The following is a 23326-nucleotide window of genomic DNA, read 5'->3' on the forward strand; positions in this document are numbered from 1 at the left end:
ATTTTGTGAAGTGTGACAGTCACTCCTGCAACTAAACTCAGCTGGGATGGTGTGCTCAGGGTTGCAAGCTTCCCTCTTTTCCCACCACATGTAACAAGTGTCAGGCCACAAAAGTCATTATGGCCTGACACTTAGATTCATCAGACCACAGGATACGTAAACAAACATATAGATATTTGTACCTCGGTGTATTTGCAGACTTTAATCTGGCATTTTACAGGTCCTTCTCAAAATATTAGCATATTGTGATAAAGTTCATTATTTTCCATAATGTCATGATGAAAATTTAACATTCCTATATTTTAGATTCATTGCACACTAACTGAAATATTTCAGGTCTTTTATTGTCTTAATACGGATGATTTTGGCATACAGCTCATGAAAACCCAAAATTCCTATCTCACAAAATTAGCATATCATTAAAAGGGTCTCTAAACGAGCTATGAACCTAATCATCTGAATCAACGAGTTAACTCTAAACACCTGCAAAAGATTCCTGAGGCCTTTAAAACTCCCAGCCTGGTTCATCACTCAAAACCCCAATCATGGGTAAGACTGCCGACCTGACTGCTGTCCAGAAGGCCACTATTGACACCCTCAAGCAAGAGGGTAAGACACAGAAATAAATTTCTGAACGAATAGGCTGTTCCCAGAGTGCTGTATCAAGGCACCTCAGTGGGAAGTCTGTGGGAAGGAAAAAGTGTGGCAGAAAACGCTGCACAACGAGAAGAGGTGACCGGACCCTGAGGAAGATTGTGGAGAAGGGCCGATTCCAGACCTTGGGGGACCTGCGGAAGCAGTGGACTGAGTCTGGAGTAGAAACATCCAGAGCCACCGTGCACAGGCGTGTGCAGGAAATGGGCTACAGGTGCCGCATTCCCCAGGTCAAGCCACTTTTGAACCAGAAACAGCGGCAGAAGCGCCTGACCTGGGCTACAGAGAAGCAGCACTGGACTGTTGCTCAGTGGTCCAAAGTATTTTTTTCGGATGAAAGCAAATTCTGCATGTCATTCGGAAATCAAGGTGCCAGAGTCTGGAGGAAGACTGGGGAGAAGGAAATGCCAAAATGCCAGAAGTCCAGTGTCAAGTACCCACAGTCAGTGATGGTCTGGGGTGCCGTGTCAGCTGCTGGTGTTGGTCCACTGTATTTTATCAAGGGCAGGGTCAATGCAGCTAGCTATCAGGAGATTTTGGAGCACTTCATGCTTCCATCTGCTGAAAAGCTTTATGGAGATGATGATTTCATTTTTCAGCACGACCTGGCACCTGCTCACAGTGCCAAAACCACTGGTAAATGGTTTACTGACCATGGTATCACTGTGCTCAATTGGCCTGCCAACTCTCCTGACCTGAACCCCATAGAGAATCTGTGGGATATTGTGAAGAGAACGTTGAGAGACTCAAGACCCAACACTCTGGATGAGCTAAAGGCTGCTATCGAAGCATCCTGGGCCTCCATAAGACCTCAGCAGTGCCACAGGCTGATTGCCTCCATGCCACGCCGCATTGAAGCAGTCATTTCTGCAAAAGGATTCCCGACCAAGTATTGAGTGCATAACTGTACATGATTATTTGAAGGTTGACGTTTTTTGTATTAAAAACACTTTTCTTTTATTGGTCGGATGAAATATGCTAATTTTGTGAGATAGGAATTTTGGGTTTTCATGAGCTGTATGCCAAAATCATCCGTATTAAGACAATAAAAGACCTGAAATATTTCAGTTAGTGTGCAATGAATCTAAAATATAGGAATGTTAAATTTTCACCATGACATTATGGAAAATAATGAACTTTATCACAATATGCTAATATTTTGAGAAGGGCCTGTATGTTGCTTTTGGAGAAATGGCTCTTTGAGTTGCCTTCCAGCCCATGCTGATACAGGACTAATATCACTGTGCATAATGTTACTTTGTTAAAAGTTTCAGCTGTGTCTTCTTAAATTCTTTAGCGCTTTTTTGAGGACTTCTCCAGGACTTATTTTGCACCATTACATGTCCATCTGTGGGACACAGAACTTGTTTCCTTTGTAAATGTTATCAGTGTTTATACTTTCATAACATTGTCTTTATGGGTGAATGTGGCAACTTTAGGAATCTAGAAACAATAAAAAAACATGTACCAGACTCGTAATGATCAGAAGTTCTGTTTGATATATTGGCTGATTTCTTTAGATGTCTCATAAGGAACAAGTGTGTCTGAAATATCGCCTTAAAGTACACCCACAGGTATTCATTTATTAAACTCACATATTTTGAAATTAACCATTAGAAGCCATCAGGACAAAGTCATACCATCAGCGTCTGAGTCAAATAAATTGTTCTCACTCTTATTATTCTGACATTCTGCAAATAGAAACAATGTTTGTGTTCCAAGCTGACCTAAATCCTAACATGTTTTGTCTTATTCAATGTCAGACAATAGAAAAAATAGGTTATGTTGCTTTTTTAATGTATATAAACATGCTTTTTAACTGTAGATGCCTACTTATCAGATATTCAAATCAGATTGATGTCATTGCAACAGAACCAATTCCTTTAGATCCTTTCATAATTTTTTATGTTTACATTATCATTCTGGAATGGAAAAATTAGTTTATTTTGATATTTTAATACAAAATATGAGCTAACACTTATTAATCAACAGAAAAATGCTGAAAAGAGAAATTCATCTAATTCACACTTTTCTCTCTCCATGCATTATTTCTTTCCAAGCGTAGATAGAGAAATTTGAAACTGATTTGACCCTACTGAAAAATAATGAGACTTTCAACAAGTTGAAGGATAAAACCAAGCAGCATTACACATTAAATTAAAAAAAAATCTAATAAGGGGAAAAATAAGAAGTGATGCAAATAGTGTGTTATACTTACTCTCTGGCTTTAATGGATTAGTGAGGCTCTAATCCGAAACACCAAGTCAATTATTTCCTTTGTAGGTTAGTTGCCAACCTAATAGGGCTTCTATCATTTCTACTTATATCTAAAACTCTCAACAGGTATTTGTTTTACCAGTTGTCAGATTCAGAAGAGAGGGTTGTCAGCGCATACCTGCCCTTTATATAGCTTAGACCATAAATGACAAATTCCTGTTAACGCTATCTCTTAAAAAAAAATCCCTTTATATCTTTTATAACACCGCATGTTCAGGGGATTGAATTGTTGTAATAAACATAACAATGTGCGGTTTTAATTTTAATGTTACTTTATGACATATTCTTATTCTTAACAGGGAGCAACACGTATTTGCATGTGGATGTGATAATTCCTTGTGCTTCTTTCACTTCTCCTCCAGCAACTCATCTATCCTTTAAACCTTCAAGTGCACAAACAGCATCAACCGTAGCCATTTCCTGCTGGCTGTAATAAAGGGTTTCACTCTCTTCAGGTCCATTTCTAGGCTGAGAGGAGATTACTTTCGCATTTACGTATGCATTGTTCCTGTTGTCTCTAAACTCACATGAGTCACTCGAGCTCCTGGCATTGTCACTGTTTTCAATGCGCTGCATTATGAGCAGAGAATGTTTTTGCCAATTCATGAGGGAGGCCACAGACTGATCTCCCTCTGGCACTCGACTTGGCTCTGGATTCTGAATTCTGAATCAAACAGCATTCACCTGTAGCCTCAGAACCTTCAGCTTGACACGATTCGCCCTACTTCTGTTCAGGGCACGAGCTCTGACGGGCTGATGGCATTGCTGTCAGCAAGCATCCATCAATAACCTGTGGGGAAAACAACAACTTCCACACAGACCAAACACCTGTAAAAAACAAACAAAAAAAACATGTTCTTCTTGTCTATATTTCAAAATTTGTATGATTTATACCACTGTCGGTATGTCACATATAAATTTTCTATTTTTATAACCTGTAGTTTCCATTTTTAAGATCTGGGACATATTTCTTGTTTTTGAATGAATTCTGCTCATCAGACAATTTGTATTGAATTTTCATTCAGTCTTTTAGAAGCATTTCTCTTACAATGGCACACAAGTATGAACATAACTGTGAAGGATAAGGAAAAAAAAAAAACAAGTTCCCAAATGTTTTAAAAATGAAATTGTAAAAATATGGCATGTCATTTGTTATAAGACTGAACAAAGTAATTCATGTCATGTTGCTCCTTCGTCCCTTCCTACTTAATGTTCATAAGTAGGATAACAGGAAAGATTATTTAAATATGCATCCCCAGCATGTTTGTTTGCATAACATGGTCTCTGAGCTCAAACTGAAGTGGAGTGGTGTGTGACAGATACTGATTGTAAATGTAGATTTACACTACCCTTTAATGGTACCACAAAATTCGACAGCACAACTTGTTGGTGTATATATACAGGGATTGGACAATGAAACTGAAACACCTGTCATTTTAGTGTGGGAGGTTTCATGGCTAAATTGGACCAGCCTGGTAGCCAGTCTTCATTGATTGCACATTGCACCAGTAAGAGCAGAGTGTGAAGGTTCAATTAGCAGGGTAAGAGCACAGTTTTGCCCAAAATATTGAAATGCACACAACATTATGGGTTACATACCAGAGTTCAAAAGAGGACAAATTGTTGGTGCACGTCTTGCTGGCGCATCTGTGACCAAGACAGCAAGTCTTTGTGATGTATCAAGAGCCACGGTATCCAGGGTAATGTCAGCATACCACCAAGAAGGATGAACCACATCCAACAGGATTAACTGTGGACGCAAGAGGAAGCTGTCTGAAAGGGATGTTCGGGTGCTAACCCGGATTGTATCCAAAAAACATAAAACCATGGCTGCCCAAATCACGGCAGAATTAAATGTGCACCTCAACTCTCCTGTTTCCACCAGAACTGTCCGTCAGGAGCTCCACAGGGTCAATATACACGGCCGGGCTGCTATAGCCAAACCTTTGGTCACTCGTGCCAATGCCAAACGTCTGTTTCAATCGTGCAAGGAGCACAAATCTTGGGCTGTGGACAATGTGAAACATGTATTGTTCTCTGATGAGTCCACCTTTACTGTTTTCCCCTCATACGGTGTGGAGAAGCCCCAAAGAAGCGTACCACCCAGACTGTTGCATGCCCAGAGTGAAGCATGGGGGTGGATCAGTGATGGTTTGGGCTGCCATATCATGGCATTCTCTTGGCCCAATACTTGTGCTAGATGGGCGCATCACTGCCAAGGACTACCGAACCATTCTTGAGGACCATGTGCATCCAATGGTTCAAACATTGTTTCCTGAAGGTGGTGCTATGTATCAGGATGACAATGCACCAATACACACAGCAAGACTGGTGAAAGATTGATTTGATGAACATGAAAGTGAAGTTGAACATCTCCCATGGCCTGCACAGTCACCAGATCTAAATATTATTGAGCCACTTTGGGGTGTTTTGGAGGAGCGAGTCAGGAAACGTTTTCCTCCACCAGTATCACGTAGTGACCTGGCCACTATCCTGCAAGAAGAATGGCTTAAAATCCCTCTGACCACTGTGCAGGACTTGTATATGTCATTCCCAAGACGAATTGACGCTGTATTGGCCGCAAAAGGAGGCCCTACACCATACTAATAAATGATTGTGGTCTAAAACCAGGTGTTTCAGTTTCATTGTCCAACCCCTGTATATTCGTTGTGGACGATTAAGAAAAAAATCTCAACTCCTTCATATATCATGCTGCACTAGCAAAGCAGTTGTTTACATTTCACTGTGTAATTTTCCATAGAAAGCAAGGATTTTCACCATCAGGCTTAAGAAGAAATTAAAAGGTGAGATTTTGACATGCATACTGTATCTTTGTCCAAACTCATCAAAATTCTGACTATCCCTGACCTATCTGATGTGCTCCTTGGTCATCATGATACTGTTTGCTCACTAATGTTCTCTAAACAAACCCAAAGCCTTTGCAGAACAGCTGAATTTATACTGAGATATATTACATTCAGTTGGACAGTATAACTGACTTCTGAATGTAATTACCTGGCATTTATTTAGAGGCATCCAAGCAAAGGGGGTGAATAGCTCTGCATTCCAAGCTTTTTAGATTCATATTTGTAAAACATAAAGAAAAAAGTATTATTTTCCTCCAACACACAAATACAACTGTAGGCTATTTTGTGTCGATCTATATCATAAAGTTCTAACAAAATACAATGAAGTTTGCATTTGTAACGTCACAGAATCCAAAAATGTTGAATAACAGTATAAATAAACGTGATTGACTGATGCTGAGCAATGGCATGGCACAAATGTTCAGTAGCATAAATTCAAAAGGGGTGCTGACATCGGATTGACCCTGACTGATGCTGATTCCAACTGGGAATATATTTACTGCCTCTTAAAAAAACAGGGCCTCCCTGATTGTTTAAAAAAAAAAAAGAGAACAATATCCAGAGCCAAAGCAAACAGCTTCACCTGGACAATGTTGGAGCTCTGCCCCGACGAAAGGCAAATTAAGATTCTGAAATACCTCTGGGTGTTGTTTCGTGTGAACGTTTCCATGGTAACAGCAGATGGATCACCATGAAAGGATGACAAAAAAACAAATTCAACGCACAATTAATTACCACGCAGAGTTGCCTACATGTAGGTTTGAATTATTTAAAGGCAGCTTGTGACATGGAATCAAACATATTTCTGCTCGTTACTTAAAACCCCAGAGTTTCTCTCTCTGTAGAGATGAGAGGCTCGGGGGTCTGAGGAGCAGTCAGTCTGTTAGCTTCTGTTTGCTCACATCAAGGTACTCAAATGAGGCTGATAAATTCAGCTGTATGCCAACACTCATTTGGTTACTTTTTTTAATATTACAGAAGGAATGACAGACAGCAGGCCTTTACTTTTATCATCAAATGTTTTAATGTTAATACAGGAGTGTTTTTCTCTGCATTCCTGTGACATGGTGATAAACAGAGTAAGATAAACCCTTTGGATGTGTAGCCTGTGTTAAAAACAGCTCAAGTTTTGACAAGGACTCAAATTGCTTCTATTATAAAAGTATGACAAAACTACTGATGGCATCATTATCTTCGAGAGGCAACAAACCTAAAATAAAAACAAAATTGACACACTGTCATTTCAAACATACCACTCATTAATTATCGTTCTGCTGCAGAGCAACAACAAGCATTTAAGATTGATGTTTTACTGTGAAATCAATTAGATGGTGAGCACACAGTTTACATGGCAGGGTTTTATTGGACCTTGCTTTATTGGTCCTGTCTCAGTGCAGAGGATCAATCACAGCAATGTCCTAGGAGGAAATGAAAGGTGCATCAAAGGTGAAGACCTAAACTTTGATTCTCACCTCGCTCATGATCCCTTGAGTGTTTACATTAGCAGGAACAGACAGTGTGCGGGCTAGAGAAATAAAAGATTACCGTCTATAGTGTGTCCAAAGGTTGATTGGCTAAGCCTCTTGATGAAAGAAAAACTCAGTGTCTTTTTTGTTGAGGTGTTTTAACTAAATTTAACACAGTGATGTTGCCAATAAAAATTATTTATTAGACTGAAAGATTTGCTAAAATGTCTGCAGCACAGATTAGGACCCCCACAAGCCCACCCTCTTCCACCAAAGAAAAATATTCTGGAGCAGCAAAAGAAATCACAACTAACAAGTATGAGTATGAGTACAATTTTTCTTTTTTGGCATGTATTCATGGTTAGCTTACCGCAGGGGGTTGCAATCTCAAGAAGCCACCTGCAAATACAGGCGAGGGCTATAGACGTATATTTTGATTGACAGTTTATAAAATTCAATGTTAATGTATCACCTCAAACTCCAACATAACTTTGCATCAAAATAATAATATTTTTGCACTGAATTTAATTATATATATATATATATATATATATATATATATAGAGAGAGAGAGAGAGAGAGAGAGAAAGAGAGAGAGAGAGAGAGAGAGAGAGAGAGAGAGAGAGAGAGAGAGAGAGAGAGAGAGAAAGGGTTAAACACTAAAAGACAGGGCCATGTGGATCATCTGTAGAAGGTGAGCATTAAGTTGTTGCCAGCAGAAGCTTGGACAATGCCCCTCTCCAGAAAGGTGTCACAGGTAGACACAGAGTCAGGCCATGTCTCTTCTAGGAAGAGAAAAGAGAGAGAACATAAAGTTAAAAGCTGAAATAACAGCAAATATATACATATAGTCAGTCAGTCATTTTGTACTGCTTATTCCATAGTGGGTCACTGGGTAGCTGGTGCCTATCTCCAGCAGTCTATGGGCAAGTGGCAGGGTACACCCTGGACAGGTTGCCAGTCCATTGCAGGGCAACACACAAACAGCCATGCACACACTCATTCATACACCTAAGGACAATTTAGAGTGACCAATTAACCTAACAGGCATGTCTTTGGACTGTGGGAGGAAGCCGGAGTACCCGGTGAGAACCCACACATGCACGGGGAGAACATGCAAACTCCATGCAGAAAGACCCCCAGTTGGGAATCGAACCCAGGACCTTCTTGCTGCAAGGCAACAGTGCTACCAACTGTGCCACCGTGCATATATATATATACTTCTGTGGCTCAGGTGGTAGGAGTTTGTCCTGTAACTGGTGGGTTGCTGGTTTGAACCCCTGCTCTGTCCATCTCAGTTATCATCTCAGACAAGACACTTTCCCCACCTTGCCTGGTAAAGCGCTATACAAGTGCAGACCATTTATCATTACATAAGACTAAACTTCTTGTGGTTTAGGCGAGGTGTTTTTTTTATACAAAATTGATTTCTACTGATAAATGATACTAATAAATAAGAGATACATTTTCTTAAGATATTTTTTCATATTATTCATTCATTCATCTTCTAAACCGCTTATCCCATCGTGGGTCATGTGGGGAGCTGATGAATATCTCCAGGAGCCCACGGGCGAGAGGCAGGCTGCACTCTGGACAGGTCACCAGTCCATCGCAGGGCAACACAGAGACATACAGGATAAACAACCATGAACATACTCATTCACACCCAAGGGCAATATAGAGAGACCAGCACCTAATAGTCATGTTTTTGGACTGTGGCAGGAAGCCGGAGTACCCGGAGAGAACCTATGCATGCACGGGGAAAGAACATGCAAACATGCAGAAAGACCCCTGGCTGGGAGTCAAACCCAGGACTTTCTTGTTGCAAGGCAACAATGCTACCGAGTAGCAGCCACTGCACGCTGCCACAGCACAGTTTTTTCATATTATTTTCTTCAAAATAAAAAGTTTACAAACAGTATTTTCAGCAAGTTAGGAAAGCTCTGAGGTTATGGCATGGCCTTGTTAGCTAATGACATATTAAGTCACGACATTTGAGGCACATCTATGGGTGTTTTTCAAGGCACACATCAAACATTCTCTTTCTTTGTGTGACATCAGGAAACATCCTAAAAAATCAAGCAAGATATCAGGAAAATAATTATGGACCTTGGTTCAGGGAGTGCAAAACACAATTTGCCTTAATATTTAGTACTAATCAAAAGGAATTTAAGTTTTACAAGCACATTTTACCATTAAACCAAGATGTTTAAACTATTCATCTAACATGCAGAGTACCCTTACCATCAGACAAGCTTGGATTACTTTGACTTCAAAGCTTTTCAATTATTCTCAACTGATGAAAAACTCTGAAAGCCAACATTAAAGAGATGTGCAAGTACATTTAAAGTTACTGCAGTTAAAACCAGTATCTCTGAAAAGTTCATAGCTCATAGCTATGAGCTTTGCAACTTGAGACTACAGAGGTCTCAAGTGGGAAAAGCAATCTAGAGCCATGGTAACTTCCCCCATCAGAGTTATTGCAGCGGTGAATTGATATTTAATCGCAGCAGGAAATTAAAAGAGAATTGTAGCACCTCCATGGGCCAATCTAGGTCTAGGCTTTATACTGTGTGATTTTCCTCTTGTTGTCATAGAAACTAATGCAGATGATGATATGTCTGGACTAAATTGCAAGAACGGTAGATTGGTCTTAATGTGTGCATCTGCAGGAGTGCTGTTCATGACAATAAATGTTCGGTGTACGGAAAACTTTAGCCCACTGTTTATTGTGGTCATAACAATGGCTGAAAAAGGGCTGTAATCTAATCACTCATTTCAACCGCTTTACACTCTTTGACATTTTATCTCATATGTAAATACAATTGCTTTCAGCTGTTAAATTCTGTTCAGCTATTCTGTTTGTGTTTAAAATTCCCTCTTATGTGATGTAGATCAAAATGCAATCACATTGAAGCCACACTCATACAACAATGAAAGAGCATTTCTTTTTTCCTTTTCGCTATCCTCTGTAATGTCATGGAGAAGATGAACAAAGGATTCTCTGCTGAAAATTTTCAGCAGCCCTCTGGGGTTACTGACATAATTGATCAGTAGCAAAAGCATGCATTTATTTCATTTAGAAACACCACTTTACACAAGATGTATTCTGAAACACAAATCATTTATAGTGCCAGGATAGAAGGGCTATTTCTGCATTTATACTGGATGTTAGGAGATACACAGCAATGCAACAACAAAAATAAACTCAGTGGCCACTTTATTAGGTAGTTTTCTGGGTTGGAGGGACATGGTCAGCAGCTTTACTGGTACAAAAGGGCCTAATGCGTGCCAAGAAAATAACCCCCATACCCACCCACACATACAAACCACCCTGAAGGTCAACAGCTTCTCAGAAAAGTCAATTTGACATATGCAACTATGCCACATTCAAAGTGACTTCAGTTACCATTTCTTTTACAGACTTGTACTTGTGCTTACATTATTTACACTGCTCAAAAAAATAAAGGGACCACTCAAATAACACATCCTAGATCTGAATGAATGAAATATTCTCATTGAATACTTTGTTCTGTACAAAATTGAATGTGCTGACAACAAAATCACACAAAAATCATCAATGGAAATCAAATTTATTAACCAATGGAGACCTGGATTTGGAGTCACACACAAAATTAAAGTGGAAAAACACACTACAGGCTGATCCGACTTTGATGTAATGTCCTTAAAACAAGTCAAAATGAGGCTCAGTATTGTGTGTGACCTCCATGTGCCTGTATGACCTCCCTACAACGCCTGGGCATGCTCCTGATGAGACGGAGGATGGTCTCCTGAGGGATCTCCTCCCAGACCTGGACTAAAGCATCCGCCAACTCCTGGACAGTCTGTGGTGCAACGTGATGTTGGTGGATAGAGCAAGACATGATGTCCCAGATGTACTCAATTGGATTCAGGTCTGGGGAACGGGTGGGCCAGTCCATAGCAGACACAGCAAACCTTCTTGCCACAGCTCGCATTGATGTGCCATCCTGGATGAGCTGCACTACCTGAGCCACTTGTGTGGGTTGTAGAGTCCGTCTCATGCTACCACGAGTGTGAAAGCACCACCAACATTCAAAAGTGACCAAAACATCAGCCAGAAAGCATAGGTACTGAAAAGTGGTCTGTGGTCCCCACCTGCAGAACCACTCCTTTATTGAGTGTCTTGCTAATCACCAAAGATTTCCCCCTGTTGTCTATTCTATTTGAACAACAGCTGTGAAATTGATTGTCAATCAGTGTTGCTTCCTAAGTGGACAGTTTGATTTCACAGAAGTTTAATTTACTTGGAGATATATTGTGTTGTTTAAGTGTTCCCTTTATTTTTTTGAGCAGTGTATTAGAATAGAAAATATTACTTTGTAGAATAGAAAACTTTAAACTAGTGGTGCTGGTGTTTAAATATATGATAGGAAACACTCATCTGAAAGATTTTAGCAATCAGCTGAAGTTCCAGGAGATCATTCCTGGCAATGAAAACAGTTGCATACTCTGTCTTTTGTTCATGTGTTACTTGTCCTTTTATCACTTCTCCTGTGGCCTTAAAGCAGAGTCATTTTTGCCATTTTAAACCTCTCCAATCGAATAGCAACTGCAGACACATCTTCTGCTTCACTGCATACTCTTAGTCAAGTGTTACCTCAGGATGTCACAAACTGGCTTCAGCTAAGCCATTATTCAGTGGAGAGCTAAAAGCTGAACTACACACAGCAGCTAGAAACCAAATATTATCACCCTATAATACTGTATATTTGGTTCAGGTATTTATTTGTGAAGAGTTTGTCTGACTTGCTAACATTAACAATATGTTTGGTGAAATAAACCAGTTTATATACAAAGACATGCAGTGCAAAAAAAAAAAAAAAAAAAACACGACAGATTTCTTCTATTATGCTTTTTAAATGTTTTAGATCATCAAACAAATTTTGATATCAGACAAAGAATGCAAAAAGCAGCACTGAAAAGGTGACTTCATTAATTAAGGAAAAAAATCTATTTTAATCCATCTTGGCCCTATGTGAAAACATTATTACAGCCCCTATGTAAAACATTAATAACCTGTGATTAGCAACATTTTAGTTTAATTTCGTGAGTCACACTTACAATGATCTCAGAAAGCAACAGATCATGCCCGTTTCAAAATACGTTTAAGATGTTTTTGGCATCTATCGTTAAAAAGCCATTTCTAGGTCACAATAAAGCCATTATCCACAAGTGTAAAATACATGGAATAGTGGCGAACCTCCCCAGAAGATATCGGCCTACCAAAACTACTTCAAAAGCGCAGTGATGACTCATCAAGGAAGTCACAAAAAAACCAAGAACAACATCTAAAGCGCAGAACTCGCCTTTCTCAGTTAAAGTCAGTGTTTCATGATTCAACAATAGAACAGAGACAAAGCAAAAATTGCCTTTAGGGTAAATATCCTGTGGATTGACGAGACAAAGCTGGATTTTATCAGGTAAGTGAGTGTATCTGTTGTAGAACGAATACAGCATTTCATTAAAAAAATAACTTATTAAATCTGCTTGTAATTCATTTCTTGTTGTTGTATTGGTCTATTGTGAAATAATTGTGTTTTTTATACTTTGAAAGGTGCAATGCAAATAAAGTGTTACTTACCTACCTACATATGGTCAAACATGGTGGTGGTAATGTTTGGATGGTAACAATGACCAGAGGCATAGTAGTAACATCCCAACTGAGTGGTTTAAAAAAATAAAGGCTTTGGAGTGGCCTAGTCAAAGTCTGGATTAAATCCAACTGAGATATTGTGACATGACAGTGCATGCTCAAAACTCTATCTGGCTGAACTAAAACAATTCTGCAAAGAACAGCAGGATAACAATTCTCCACAGCAATGTAAAAGACTAATTTCCAATTATTACAAATGCTTGATGGCAGTCATTGCTGCCAAAGGCAACACAGTTATTAGTTTAGTGGAAAATTACCTTTTAACAAAGGGCTAGATTGGTTTGGATTGTTTTTTTCCTTAATAAATGAAATCATTACTTGAAGACTGTTTTGTAATTACTCAGGTTATCTTTGTCTGACACTACCATCTTTTCATCTGAAACTTGGTGTGACAAAAAAGCAAAAACAGCAGACATCTGTAAGGTGGCAAATAATACAAACAGCACTGTAGCTTCTTACATCTGACTTGCACTGGTTTCTTATTGATCAGAGCACATTCCCTCTGTGTCCTTGGGCTCTGAAAGATTGATATGGCGCTTGCAAATTGAGAAGCAGGGATAATTATGAGCAGCAGCACAGACAGAAAACAAGAAGCAATTAATGGAAGCTGAGGCAAAAACACAGCCAGAGCTCCTGAATGCTGAAGTATTTCTTGATTAACTGAAAATATAATAAAAGTAGATAAAGATCTTGTAAAATAATTTTTGATTTGTTTTCTGACTGTATTTGTCACAGCTTGTACGAATTTTGTATTTCAGTTTTGACAGTTCAATTTAAAACAACACCTGTCATGTGCCATAACTGCTACTTCTTGTTTTACTCACATCATTGCTTCTTGGTTCAGACTGACTTCAAAAAAAGGCTTTTTTAAATAATCACTTGAATCAAATTATACTCAAACCTCTTTTTTTTTTCACCACTTCCTATGCATGCTTATACATAATGAAGTTTACAGTAATTTTACTCTGTCACATGTTCCTACCTTTTTATGACTGAACACCACTCATGTTTTCAATGACGAAGCAGCTGGAATTATGGGGGAAAAAAACACTCAGGCATTTTTTGTCTCTCTGATTTGTTACACTTTGATATCTGAATGAATGTCAAGTATACTTATGATGCTGGGCTACACTGTACTTACTGAGCCTCCAGCTCACAGTGCTTGATGGCTGTAATTAAAGTAGTTTTCACCTCAGGTTTTCATCCAATGCAATAAATGAGTCTATGCAACAAACACATTGCACACCGACCATACTTCTTGCTTGCTGCAGATGATAGGTATTGTAAATGAATGAAAAATTAAGAGGAATCTTTGCCCTGCTACGGCTCCGAGATTTAGCTTGCAGTGAATAGAGAAAGAGAAGTGACCTGGCCTTGTGTTTTAAGCTGAGGTGCCAGCAGTGCTGCTGGTAAACAAGTTGTGCATCTGGTTTATAAAAGATGCATATTTGAGCTCAATATTCTCGATCTGCTGTCTATCTGGTTTACAAAATCCTCCAGGGCCCTCTGCAGTTTAATTTGCTACTTTCTTATTTGTTTTCTTTGCAGTAAATCCTCTCAATGAATCTTTTTATCAGAAGATTTTGTGCTGTTGTCACAGTCTGCCTTCTTACAGCTTTTCCATCATGACCAGTACGGCATGGGCCTATATTGGACCACTCTGTTGAGCTCCTGTTGAGTCGTGAAGTGCAAACTAGTCATACAAGGAAATTGCAGTCATATTAGAGCTCTAGGTTGTTTCCTGCTGAACTTCCTGGCCATACATCTCCAGCTGGGAGGAACAGCAATGCCAGTATCTTGCAACATTTAGGAGATTTCCCAAAAAAGTGTTTCAGAGCTTTGCTGACCCAAGTTGTCAGTTCCAATAAACTGAAAAATGTAATGCTTCAAGACAAATGAATCAATACTATGTTAAGGCTGTGTTTTTTATTTACTGCCTTTCAAAAATATTCATACTCCTTGAGCTGTTTCACATTTGTCTTGTTACAGCTGAAATAAATCAATGTATTTTTTATTTTATTTTATATGACAGATCAATATAAAGCTGTGCATAATTCTGAAGTGGAAGGAAAAATTGACACATTTTCCCAAATGTTTAACAATTAACATCTGAAAAGTGTTTAGTCTGATACCTCTAATTTAAATGAAGTGCATTCAGAACTCACCTAATTGGTAAATAGGGTCCATATGTGTCTAGTTAATTAACAGTATTATTACAGCTGTTCTGTGAATGACTCAGAGGTCTGTTAAAGCACAGTAGTAAACAAACAGCATCATTAAGACCAAATCTTTGAACATCTGACAGGAAATGGTTTATTCTATAATTGGAAAATGGAAAAAATTGCGAGGCACCGTCCTCCATCTAAACTAAACTAAACAGGGCTTCCAAAGAAAGCATTGATCAGAAAAAAAGCCATAAGGCCCATGGTAACTCTGGAGGAGAAGCTGAGTTGCACAGCTCACATGGGGAAAATCTCTTATCAGTCCAACTATTAATCATGCTCTTCAAAAATTTGCTCTTTATGGAATGGTGGCAAGAAGAAAGCCATTGTTGAAGGAATGCCATAAGAAGTCCTGTTTGTAATTGCCAGAAGACATGTGGGGAACACACCAAGTAAGCAAAAGAAGACGCTCTGTTCAAAACAGATCAAAATTATAGTGTGCAAAAATGTCTGCTGTCACCTTGGCGAGAAGGCATAGACTGCAGAGCAATTGGAGCTGGATCAGTTTGATTACATTTTTAAATGTGAACATATGCTAGGGGAGGGTTAATACAGTAAAAGATGATTTTGTGTCACCAAAAAATTATTTAAAGGGGACCTATTATGCAACATTTACTTTTTGATTGTTTTTATACTTCCATTTGGGTCTCTAATGCCTTTACAAACAGTCTAAACGCAAAAAAAAAAAAAAAAAAAAGGAGACGCTGAGCCATTTTTATGGCTATAAATGAATGTTTTCTTTTTTTCTAGAAAGCGTGCGGTTTCAAAAGCAGGCACCTAGCAACGTTACCTGAGTACTGCCCCTGACTAGCAACTGAAGCGGAGCTCCACCTACTTGATTTTCAGTAGAGGATCTTGTCTCACAAGTTTGTTTTACCCTTCACTCACTTTAAAATGGCTACCCTCGAAGGCGGATGTTCTGTTGTTGGCTGCAAAGACCCACATGTGTCAATGTACATTCTCCCGTTGTCAGATTACAGAGATTCATGGCTTCATTTTATTTTTGAGGGCAATGTTCCAGTCACATTGCTTTGAGAACTCACATCAGTACACGTCAGGATTTGCAGAAAGACTTAGACTGAAGAAAAATTCAGTCCCTACTGTTCGTGGTTAATCTGCAGATGACACAAATGTAAGTACTTATTGTTGTGTCCTATAAGTTCAGCCAGCTACAGCTGATTTGCACAAAAGGGACAGAGCCTTAAAACAGCTCATTCTGCAAGGAACTCAAAAGGGGAGACTGAGGAGGTGAAATCTCATTATCTGAGAATGATTTTGTGTGAAAAATGTTTTGTATAGACCATATACCTATCACAAATGTGTAAAAGAAAGTATAATAGGTCATCTTTAAACAATAAAACATGTTGTATATCGTTAAAATATTGGCAAAACAAACAAATTCAATACAATCATTGGAAAATAATTAACTTTTTTGTACATAGATGTTCAATTTAAATTCTTTGTAAGACAGTTATTTGACGTTATGTTTTAAAATTAGCAAAGTAAGCTGCAATTTGTAAGCTGCAATTGTTGCGAGTTACGTCAAGCAACACAGTAACCAAGCTGTGCACGATTTTATGGTGTTGTCAGCCCATACACAACACCAACCAGCAAAATAAAGCATTTGCTCACAAAACACTCAAACTCAACAATCTGCATGCACAATTACGCATCCAGCACATGCAATCTCAAGCAATTTTTTGTATAAGCAATTTAGCGCCTCCTATTTGGAATCTTTGAAGATCTGGGCCTATGTGTTTTACTACACATCTCCCTGAACATAACATTCTCACCATGATATATGCCAATTGAAAATCTGTGGCGAAGACTTCAAATTTAAGTTCATAAACACTATCCTTTCAATCTACCAGAGTTTGAGCTATTTTGCAAAAAAGAAGGGGCTAACTTTCAGTCTCCATATGTATAAAACAATTTTTTTTCTTTATGAAACTAGTCTGTTTTATTAATGATATACATATGTTTTTTTGTGGTACTCTTCTAAAGTAAAAACATATTTCAGTTTTGTCTCATCATTTTGAAATGTAACACACATTAAAAATAAGTGTGTTGATACTCGCATTAATTTGTACTCAAAAACTTTGTTTACTGCACAAATGAAAGCAAGGTCACCAAGGACTTGCAATTTTACAAAAGACGAAAGCGAGGCAAAATGATGCTGTACAGAGCATGAGAAGCAGATGTTCCGGGTGGACATCTGGCAAACTGGCTTGAAGAAGAATCCCACCCACTGACAGAAGACAGATGTCAGCCTTGACATGAAGACATTACCCACCGTGAAGGGAGAGTGGCTGTTCGGCCTGTCGCCAGGGCTGACATGCCGAACAAAACTGAATCCTGAATTTTTATTCAATACTCTATATGGGCTTGATCCTGTTGGGACACAGGTTGGAACCCCGCCTTCACATAATCTTATATCAACAACACTGTTTGGATATTGTCAGGTCTGTCAGGACTTCACCATCAAAACAACATGGCAACTGGGTGAAATCGTTTATATTCAGGGTTAGAGTAAGTAATCAGTCTCAGTGTTTTGTCAGAATTTGTTCTGTAAATAGCGGATTGGATCACTTTACTCCCTGTGAATTCATGTCTCTGTTCAGAAAATGCCAGCATAATCAATTATAAATCCAGCACAGATCCAGCCAATAAGCACTATGACCTCCTTTTGTAAACTTAAGATTGAAAATGACTCCGAGGCTCTTAACTTGCCTTCTGCATGACAATGCTCTAAGAGTGGAAATGAAGCACAGAGCAATTTACTGTCTCCTCAACTCTGTGTGACCCCAATGAGGCCCATTTGTGGGCTCTTAAATGGTTTTACAACAGGTAAAGGTTTCATATATTCTTATTGGTGAAGAGGTCCAAGGCATATAAATAATTACTTAAGAGAGCAGTCACAGACTTGGCCCCAGATACACTATTCAGAGTATTCTTTTAAAATATATTTCTTTCTCTGGTTTTGAGAAAATCTGTACTCTAACTAAAAAAATACTTTTTCTCTGCCAGAGAGTGGTGACAATGTCAACACAAACTACAATAAAATTTAAAAGAATATCTTCATGGTTGCTAAAACAGTGCTAGAGATTCTCCCAAAAGGATTGTAAATGCCATAGTTCAATCCTCTCAGCCAGTAATTACTTAATCGCCCATTTGTAGTTCATTGGAAAAAAGCAGGTGTTGAATATCACATTGAAGACTGGTTCACTATTGTTCTGGTGTTAGGCGCAAAAAAGTTGGAATGTGCAAAGTCGGCCTTTATGTAATCATTCTTATAAATCCCTGAATAATCAGTGTTCATGTTTATACACCTAAAACAGATTTCAACTGATTTCAAAAATCCCCTTTTTCCCCCCAAAAAATTGAAAAAATTTGAGAAAATATCCAGGTTAGTGAGCCAAATGTTTAGAGCAAAAGTAAGTATACAGTCTACACTAAGAATGCACTGTAGCCACCCTTCCTTGCATGGGGGATATGGATATTGTGTTATATACTAATGTCAGAATAATACATACCCAATATGTATTTGCTGGAAGGAATTTGGAAAGATTATAGACAGTTAATAGAATGAATGCAATATATAACTCTCAGATAATCTTCATTTGGTTTAAATCTAGATTTGTTGGACTCAGCTAGTCCAATAGCTAGTCAAACAGAGGCCAACGCTTAAGTAGATTTCAACCATCAGAAAAATACTCCAGTCAAAAATACCAGGACAGTTTGTGCTACCTATGTTATAAACCTTTAAAATGTTGTCCCATTTGTATTGGGACATTTTTTAAACAGAGGCCAAAGATTATTTACAGCAGAACCTGAGGAAGGAGACATTGCACCACCAGTTATAGTTCAGTGTAAATGTGGTTGCCAACCATAGTAGAAAAATAAGGGAGTGCACAAATTAAAGTAGCTTTTAACATAATACTTGAGCTTTTTGCAGCACTTTACTTTTATATCAGCCAGATACTCTGACCAGAAATGCTTTACATGCTCTGTTTTCTTTGTGAGTTTCACACAGAAACATCATTGACATAGAACCCTCTTCTAACTCTATTTCCTGTGTAAAAAAAAAAAAACCTTAGCTCTTCTGTAATTAATCATCCAACTTAAATAAAGTTTAAAGGTTCATGAAAAGCATTCACATAATGTTCAATTACATTTTACCCGGTCATATTTGTAAGATGGAAGAAGTCTCCTGTGGTCTTAGCCCTTTTCTGACTAGCCACCAGACACAGAGAGTCATCTACTGCAGGCAAAATATAAAATGATTATAACCCCCCTTTGCTTTAAGCAGAAAGCTCCACTTTTGGACAAGAGAAAAAGCTGTGCACAAAATAGCATGTGAATTGTTTGAGAAAAGTGTGATGTATATTTGTTGTCCATTTAAATTTGTGCAGGGAATGGCATAGTTTTTGTGTGCAGATGTGTGCAGATCCTTTAGTTATCAGGCTCCTCTCCTGTGGAACCAGCTCCCGGTTTTAGTCCGTGAGGCAGACACCCTGTCTTGGCTTAAAACTTTCCTTTTTGATAAAGCTTATAGTTAGAGTGGCTTAGTTTATCAGGGAGGGAGCCTTCCTCCTTCCCTGTTGGATGGAGTAAGGGGGAGTCAGGTTTAGCCTAAACCAGCTGTTATGGTTAAGGTGCAAACACACCCTCCATTTCTGCAAACTGTATGATCCCTTCGCTTTTCCAATGGTTATAATCAGTCTGACAGAGAGAGGTATCCCAATCCTTTTGGTTTTTAGTATAACAATGACCATCAGTGGGACCCTTTGTGGGGTTCCTTGAGACGACATTGTTGTAAATAAGCACCGTTTAACTAAATAATCTGAACTGAAATTATCTGTGTAGTTATGCTGCTTTAGGCTTAGGATGCTGGAGGACATAATGACCACTTTCACCCTCTTCGCTACATTCTCACACTACTCTCCAATTTTGCATTGTTTGCTGTTATTTTAGCTTTTAATCTTGTTCTCTCTCTTTTCTCTTCCTAGAAGCTACACCTGGCCTGGCTCTTTGTCTACCTGTGACACCTTTCTGGAGAGGGGAATCGTCCAAGCTTCTGCTGGCAACAATTTAATGCTCACCCTCTACCAATGATCCACATAGCCCTGTCTTTCAGTGTTTAACACTTTCTCTCTCCTAGACATAGCTTCTACGGTGACTAACTCTATGTGCTCTCTTTCAGACTCTAAACTTGAAAACTGGCTCAGAGTTTATCTGTTCTTTCTTTCTAGGTGAAACGACTAAAGGAGCTACATCCATTAACATTTACTTTTCCTTCCCATAGAAAGGACTCCTGGATCAGTGCTTCTGTGTTCTCTTTGTGTCTCTGCTCTGTTCTCTCAAACCCCCAGTCGGTCGTGGCAGATGCCCGCTCACACTGAACCTGGTTCTGCTGGAGGTTTCTTCCTGTTAAAAGGGAGTTTTTCCTCTCCACTGTCCCTACATGCATGCTCAGTATGAGGGATTGCTGCAAAGTCAACGCCAGCATGCTCATCCGGGAGGAGTGAATGCTACAAGTCACTGACTGGATGCAATCTGCTGGGTTTCCTTAGATAGTAAAACTTATTTATCCAATTTGAATAAATAACTAACTCTGACTGCACTGTTCAATGGTTAGGATTAATTGGAATGTATGTACCTTACTTTTGTGAAGTGCCTTGAGACATGTGTTGTGAATTGGCGCTATATAAATAAAACTGAATGTTTATGTAGTAGTTTCTTGCTACAAGATATTAGTGTAGAATTTTAAATACTGAGGACTGTGACAGGAAAACACTAACAGGATGTCAGAAACTCACTATGTGATTCATATTACATATATATAAAGCAACTGCTGCATTCGCTCTTTGTGATATGTCTATTTAACACACACTTTGATGGTGTGCCACAGGGATCTGTTCTTGAGCCACTAGGTCTAAATATTTCTATGCTTCCCTCTTTTACACGAATTTTAATTACATAGGGTAACTTTGAACAGCAATGTATTTTACAGCCAGATCTATGTGACAAAATGTGTTCAGCCCTATTTACATTTATTGTGAAAAAATTAAACTTATCAAAAAAAGTTTTTTAGAGATCTCCAAAAATATTTGGCAAAATTAATAAAACAAAAATAAATGTTTTTGTGGGCACACAGAAAGAAAATTTGGCATCAACACTAAGGAAGTGATAATTGCTTCACTTTTGATTATGAATTTCCCATCATTTTGTCGATTTTCAAATAGTGTCTTTCTTTATTAAAATTCAGGACATGTTTGTGTTTTATGTCATTTTGCAACTCTCTTGTGCTACACCATTTATTTGAATCGGCACGATTTTTTCACCTGTAACCTTTAACAAAAGCTAAATGTAAACACCTTAACAACACCTTTAATTTGTTTGTGGAGGGAGGGTTTGCATACTTTTTCCACACAGAAAATGTTTACAGCTGTTAGCCAGAAAGGCTTGAAGAATCATCCACTAAATTCAAAAAACCACCATAGAGATAATGTTCTCTTTTAACAATAAGAGATGTTTAGCTTTTTGAGTAAAGATTATTGTACTACTATAACCTGATAAATCATGTTTGAACACCCCATCTAGCTTTAAAAATCAACTATAATCTCAAGAGACAGGTATGAGGGAGCAGAGGCGAGAATTTTCCATCCTAAAACCTGTCAGAGTTTCAATGTTTTCTTCACCCACAGAATGACTTTTAAAACAACGGGAAAGAAAATATCTGTTGGTAAAAATTTTATCTTCTGTAGAGTTCTACTTCAGTATTTCATAAAGCAAAATCATGTTTAAAAACAGCAAGACAGGTCTGGTCTTTGAGTTATACATACTGTTTCTGTCTTATCCATAATTTTGATTACCTAATATAATAATCCTTCCAAATTCAACAGGAACATATTTTTTTGCATTCATAGAAAGGCAATTTCTTTTTTCAACAAGACTGCAGCAGGAAACACAATTGTGTTTATGGGTGTTATGCAAGCATCCAATTTATACTTTGAGATTCATGTAATCTGTGCACTTAATCACTGTGACTACAGAACACATTAAATTTGACTTATGTGACCAACAGTGTAAAATAATCAAAGACATAAAGTGTTTTGTTTGACTTCATTACTCATTAGGTAATTAAATCCTATGATCATAAATGGAAAAGTACTGTTAGAAACAGCTAAATTCTTCACTTTATTTTGTTTACAAAAATGAGCAGATTAGGTAGCCTTGACATCCGACTATGTCTTAACATAGTAAAACAAAGTAAATAGATTTGCATTTATTTAAAACTTACTTATACTTTGAAAAACAAATAATTGATATGTAAATTCATGCAGTAAGACGCAAGCATTGCTTAGATTTTCTAGTGCATAGCTGCATTTATGAATACTATAATAAAGCATGCTACGATGGCAAAACTGAATATAATTTGCATAAAAATGAATGCAGTCTACAATGGCAGTGCTGCACTTCATCAATGTATGTATACCTGCAACAGCATGACTCATATAACCACATCAGTGGCATCAGACGATGGTAATTAGACTTTTGTGACATTTGCAAGCTGCTTCAGGTCAAAGAGCATGATAAGGAGCTGAATGCTTCCAAAGTGTGCCTTTTAATTATCATTACACAAATGGATTTGGACAGTGTCAAAATGTTGTTTGTCAGCTCTGCTCTTAACCTTCTTTAAAGGTTACACATATTAACAAAGTACATGTTGTTTTTGTGTATTCATTATGTTAATAGCAGTTAGGGCAATAATATTGGATAAAACGTCTGATTTTTAATTACAGTGGTTTCTCTGCAAGAACAAAACATTGCACAGTACCAATTTAGACTGCTATAGAAATATATGAGAATCATTGATACCTTGCTGCCCCCTGCTGTTAGGAGTGTGAAATTTCTCCCACATAAAGCATTGAAAATATTCTCCTCCTTACTGATGTCTTCATTTTTGCTTCTTTTGTAATTCAAGTTTCAGATCATCAGAATTTTGGCTGATGTGAGGTGAGCCTTTGTGTTTTTTATGGTCAGCAGAGGTTTTGGCATTGTAACTCTCCCATTGATCATGGTTTTACCCCTTCTTTCTTATTGTCAAATTTTTTAAATGTTTTGTAATTTTTGTGACCCCCT

Source organism: Girardinichthys multiradiatus, chromosome Y, assembly GCF_021462225.1.
Source record: "Girardinichthys multiradiatus isolate DD_20200921_A chromosome Y, DD_fGirMul_XY1, whole genome shotgun sequence".
NCBI lineage: Eukaryota > Metazoa > Chordata > Actinopteri > Cyprinodontiformes > Goodeidae > Girardinichthys > Girardinichthys multiradiatus.